A 6,000-nucleotide genomic window follows, 5' to 3' on the forward strand; every position below is an offset into this window, starting at 1 on the left:
AAAATGGGCCATTATTCCTCCCACTGAAACCAGTGATGGGGCACTATTCCTCCCACTGACACCAACGATGGGACACTATTCCTCCCACTCACAGCAATGATGGGGCACTATTCCTGCCACTGACAGTAATGATGGGGCACTATTCCTCCCACTGAAATCAACCTTGGGGCACTATTCCTCCCCCTAATACCTAAGATGGGGCACTGTTTACTACCAATGAATCCAAGACATTTTCTTCCCCCACTGGCCGCCTAAAGTCTGAGGGACAGTAAACGTTTACTGCATGTGATAACATTGTCACGTGACACATTTGCATAAATGATTGCATGCAGTAAAATAAAGTGCAATTTACAAAAACAAAATAATGATTATGCGCTACCGCAAAATGAAAAATGTTGGTAAATATCGCCAAACAAACCATGTGTTTAGACTTTGGAGTTTGGAGACTCCTGCTCTAGCCCAAAATGAATTCATTTTTAGGCAAACCAAAAAGATAGGTTTAAAACTACCTTCTGTGGGGATAGCCTTGGAAGTAATGTTGCGACTAGAAGTGGGATATCATGGGATATTGGATCAGGTACCAGGTACCATCTCATGAGTTTCATGGCTGGCTTGAATTGTGTGTGAGCACTTTTCACGGTGGACCACATCTGTTACCAGTCCTCCAACTCCAGTTGAGTTGAGTCCTGGGGAGTGATGATAATGATAATGAGCAAGTTTAATTGATTTTGTAAATGTTTAAAATTAAAGGTAACAGAATATCTCTAACCTGGGGAGTTTTCTGGCTTCATGTACATCAAAGAATGACTTTATATTTGAAGGTGAAACTAAGTAATAGATGCAGCAGATGTCCACTGAGGAACACCCGTTGAATGATATCTAATTCTGGGTAGAATGATGGTGTTTCGAGAAACTTGGTCAATGGGAGATAAAATGATGCAAGACTGTCCAAATATTTGATGTTGTCCCATAATTTAAGGTTTGGTAAGATTCGTATATGGTCTTTGGCGTGTAGTAACAAAAAGCATTTTGTCTCTAAAGGAAAGCAGTCAGCTGTCTTCAGGCTCACCCATCTTAAGATATTTTTTGGCAACAAGACATTTTAGATACCCAAATCCCTAAAAAAAAGCTATAAGATATGGATCATGCTCAGTTTTCTAACAAAATTAGCCAAGCTCCATTTCCTACTTCCTTAATACTCAGAACCGGGTCCCCTCTTGCCTTCAGGTCTGTGCGTACCTCCTCCAACACCTGCACACTAATGACTTGAATGGGACATACACTTAGAGCAGTGTCCCTTTCAAGTCTATGGAACATTAGCATTGGTCCGATGATACATCTGTCCCCCGTCGCCTCTAAGCCTGAGAACTGAGCGAGCAAAGATCACTGATTGACGTCTTTACTTTACTTTGTTCCCCTTTATCCATCTAACCCCCCCCCCCCTTTATTGTTTCTTCATTCTCTGGTCGTACTCTTATGTTAATTGGTTATCCCTGATATTACCCTCTATGTTGCAAATATATATGGATGGGTGTTAATTGATACTGGGATTTGGCAATTCAAAGTGTGTGGATTTATCTATATTAATACTATGCATGCAGATTATATGCCCTTATGTTCCTTATGTTGGATGGTCAGTTGGACCCCTTTACATTTTATTATGGATTCCAGTCTCTATGTCTCATATATTGTTTTTACATATTGAATAAATAAAGATTACTTAAAAAAAAAAGACAACTGATTGCTTGGTTCCCTGTCTTCAGTGAGCAGAAGACCTGATCTTCGCCTCCAGGGCTCACTGCTGGCTTTGGAGGGGTTGGGCCCGGCCGGCTCAGGCTGTTAGTGGCTCGCTGAGAGGCCAGACCAGCTGCTGGTCCAGTTACCTGGGTGGACGTTGGGATTCAGTCTGGACCAGCCAAGTGACGTAAGCCGACAGTGGACTTTAGCCCACTGTTGGCTGAGTATGGTTCACAGGAGTGCAGAACTAGGTGCACTTCTGGGACCCACAGGAGATGTTGGACAAAATAGCTTTGGCCCTACTTCTCCTTTAATGAAAACTGAGCAAAAGTTGTTAGAACGCTGAATGTGTACTTTAAATTTACACATATCTTACAACTCCTTTAGGGAATACATTTTTTAATAGGTATGCACTAGAGGTTTGGTTGTTAGAAAGTAACTAATGATGGCCTGGAGGCTGATGACTGTTTTCATTTGGCGATCAATGGTTTATTATAGTTGGAAAGACTAAGGGTCATTTCTGGATTTCTTTTTTTTTTTCACCAAACATTACATTAAATTATGGGATGAGGTTTACTAATCAGGCAACCTAAGTACTGAAGTGACTAAGGAGGATAGCTGGGTAAACTCTGTTAGAAATCTCAACATGTACCGGTATTTAACAAAGCTATTCATTTTAGCTATATTAAACATTTCCGTTACATAAAACAAAACTATACATATTATAACAAATTCTTTAATGCCAAGTTACTGGCTGGATCTCACTGATAAAAGTAGTTCTTCAGCCTTTCTCAAAAATATTTAAAGTCAGCAGCTATAAATACTGTAGAAGCTGAATTTTAATAAAAGGACACCCTGTCCAGGGGTCCGGCTGCTCGCTGCACGAACCACACTGCACCTTGTGAATGGTCCCATAGCCTTCTCGGACCTGTGACATGTTCCAGAAGCTTTCGGGGGGGGTAGACGACTTCCGGTGGGACAGGGATCTGCTTGGAAGTGAGAGAAGGTACCTGTCAAAACCAGGCAACTGCTCTTCCCCCTTCCAAAAAGTGCCAAAAACAGAAGAGGGGGGAGGATGGCACAAAGCTGAACTTCCCATTCGGTAAAGTTAGGCTTTAAATGTATTTTTTAAGCAAGCTATTCAGAACCTGAATTTGACTTGTATTACCCTCTTCAATGCCTGCACAGAAGCAGCACAAGTAGCCAATTGCCTGTGCTGCAGTGCAAGGAACCTGCTGATAGGAGAAAGTCACACGCTGGAGGAGGGGGTGAAAAACAGTTTTTACTTAAATGGAGCAAAGGAAAATCCGGTCTTCTCCTCTGCCAGCCAGGGCTGTGCTGTGTGGCTGAGCAGTGCAAATCTCAGAACTGGCTGGCCAGAAATATAAACCCAAAACAGCTTTCTTACATGGGTTTCATCTGTGAATTTGACTGTTTGCCTGGAGTTCAGCTTTTAGTGCACAAATAGAACACATTCTTACCAGACTAATAACGTCATTTGATGACGAAACGCGTCTGGAGGTACGTGGTTACGTCACCACGTCTTGTTGAAGAGGACGGGAGTTTTGTTTGTTGCCGGCCAGCTTCATATTTTATGCTAAGATTAATCACCTGTTTGTAAGTGCATTTCTTTCTTTTTTATTAATAAACAAGTTTAGGCGGTATTACGCTATGGTATGTTATACATTTTTTTTTTTTGGGGGTTGACACTTACCATTATCTGCGGGATACACTGAGCTTTTTGTCAATGCTGGGATTGTGGACCGTTCCGCCATTGATTCCACTTGTGCATTCAGCTGAGGATTCATTTACCTGTGGGGATAGCTGCATTTTTGGGCTTGCTATTTAGTAAGGAGGCTCTCTATGTGGTGATGGTGCACTGGATTTGATCTAATCACCGGGTGTCCTTTGTGTTTTGGTGTTATATTTAAATCTGCATTGTAAGTGCAATTGTTTGGCTTATACATCAGTTTTATTTTGACAATACTACGCTATGTTCTATACTTTTTTCTTTTGGGTTGATATGTTTGTGAATCAATGCTTAAAGGGGTGTTGCCACCAAAAAATAAAAAATTGTTTAAAATTCTTTAAAAAAAAAAAATTGGGGAAAAAAATGTTTTACTCACCTTTAAATACCTGTTGCTAGGGGGTCCCTCATAGTCTGCCTTCTTCCTTGCCCGGGCTGGTGACATCACTTCCCCTCGCCCCGCACAGTCATCTGGGACCTGTCACGTGTCCCAGGTGACTGTGCGGGTGCCCACAGTACGAATGACGGCGCCGCAAGTGGAGCGGGGAACGAGGGGGGGGGCTTTGTTCCCCCGCATTGCTGGACCCTGGGACAGGTAATTTCGGGTGAAAGCCCGGCAGACGCCAGACTCTGCCAGAAAGAAATCTCCTGCGCGCATGCGCGGGAGTTACGATATCGCGGCTCCGGCCACTCACAGCACCGGAGCCACGATACCCAGGAGACATGCCAAGGTAACATGTCAGCTCCCTTGGCGTGGATGGGGCAAGATGTCGGGAGCTCGTTCTAAGGTAAGTATTTCTCTTTCTTATATTTTGTTTTGTGTATATCCCACAATAAGCTGCTACTTATTATTTATTGCCCCTTTACAAATAGAACGCAGAGGCCTCATGGGCAGAGAAACTGATTTTGCCCAATTTGATACTTGTTTATTGCTCTATATACTTGCATGCCACCTTGGCATGATGCCACCTGATCAGTCTGCCTTATCTGAGTCTAACAAATACCTAACATTTCAAATGCTAAGATAAGAAGAATGCCACCGCACACCAGAGGGTTCACTTGTGTTCACATTTATTAGAAAGGATATCCACAAGCTTGACGTAAACTACATCTAGGCCTGCCCCCCGCTAACACGTTTCACCCATAGGGCTTAATCAGAGTTGTTTTTCTGACTAAGCCCTATGGGTGATATGTGTTACAGGGGTAGTCCTAGATGAGGGCTGTGGATATCCTTCCCGAATAAATGAGGACACCAGTGATCCCTCCGGTGTGTGGTGGGTTTCTTCTTAGCACTTGGTCTGTGAGCAGAAAAGGCTTGTATAACCCCGGGCACCTGGATTTAAAGTGGCAGTGAGGAGAAGCAGCTTGGAGAGGAGAATTGTTATGTCCAAGCCTCCAAGCACATGTTGCTCATGCAACCCTTTTCATACCAACATGCGTATTTATGAGATAATATGCATTTATAGGACATTTCACAATGCCTATAAATGCAAGCAAAAATTTTAAATAGTATTTAAATGGCAAAAGTGTGGTTGGGTATTCAGTTTAGATGCCTTTGGAAAAAATTGAAATCTGTGCATCTAGGGGCAGATTAAATACTCTGTGTCAGAAAACGCACATGTATTAAACGCAGGAGAAATTAATCTAGGAAGTATAAAGTTTGTTTAAACTTCAATGATTGATTTCTCTTGCCTTCACCATTCAGTACTCTAATAATTCCAACACCATCCTCACTTATCGACGGCACAGAAGGGTGCAATCCCATTGGATAGCCTTTTCTTCCACTTTAAACTATAAAGCAAAGAGATCTATAAAAACCGTACCTTGGCGACATCAAATGCACATCTCGCAGCTCTTCCGCGAATACTGCAAATCTCCCTCTTTTAGAGCAGTATCAGTATATTAGTGACGGAGGTCCCTTTCCTTATTAAAGTAGATGTCATCACATATTTGTCATTGCATTTGTAGAAAAGTTCTAACCGGCACCTACAGTTCACTGCCTAACTTTTATAGCAAATGTTGAATACAGAGAATATTTAATGCATGCAATTATTACAATAGAGAAAAAGGAATGTGCTCTTACCCAGGCAGAACAGGCGTCGAGTCTGCTGTGTGTAGCTGGAAACACAGAACCTTAACACCACACCCACCGCTGCCCTAGAAATCCCCTTGCATTTTTTTTTTTTTTTGTTTTAAAGTGACAATGTCAAACCACTCCTAATACATGCGTTCCTAGTTCTGTAGATTAACTGTTTGTAGCACTCAGCTGAGGCTGAACAGTTGTCAAATCTGCAGTAATAAATCACAAAAGACCTTTAACCACTTAAGGACCGAGCCTCTTTCTGAGATTTGTTGTTTACAAGTTAAAAACATTTTATTTGCTAGAAAATTACTTAAAACAAACCTTATAAAAATTTTTTATAACACCCTAGAGAATAAAATGGCAGTTGTTGCAATACTTTCTGTCCCACAGCAGCGGTCTTACAAGCGCACTTTTTTTTGGAAAAAATACACTT

At 41.9% G+C, this 6,000-nt stretch overlaps 1 protein-coding gene across 1 annotated transcript in view; it reads right to left on the reverse strand.

Annotated features, from left to right (window-relative positions):
* Positions 1–5,636, reverse strand: part of LOC143930856 (receptor-interacting serine/threonine-protein kinase 2-like) — an 89,287-nt gene extending 83,651 nt beyond the window's left edge. The window contains exon 1 of the mRNA XM_077455496.1: positions 5,568–5,636. The gene's annotated coding sequence lies outside the window, so the exon portion shown is untranslated. The remainder of the gene's footprint in view (positions 1–5,567) is intronic.
* Positions 5,637–6,000: the final 364 nt, after the last annotated feature.

Source organism: Lithobates pipiens, unplaced genomic scaffold (assembly GCF_037356315.1).
Source record: "Lithobates pipiens isolate NorthernLeopardFrog02 unplaced genomic scaffold, aLitPip1_a1.2 Scaffold_10, whole genome shotgun sequence".
NCBI lineage: Eukaryota > Metazoa > Chordata > Amphibia > Anura > Ranidae > Lithobates > Lithobates pipiens.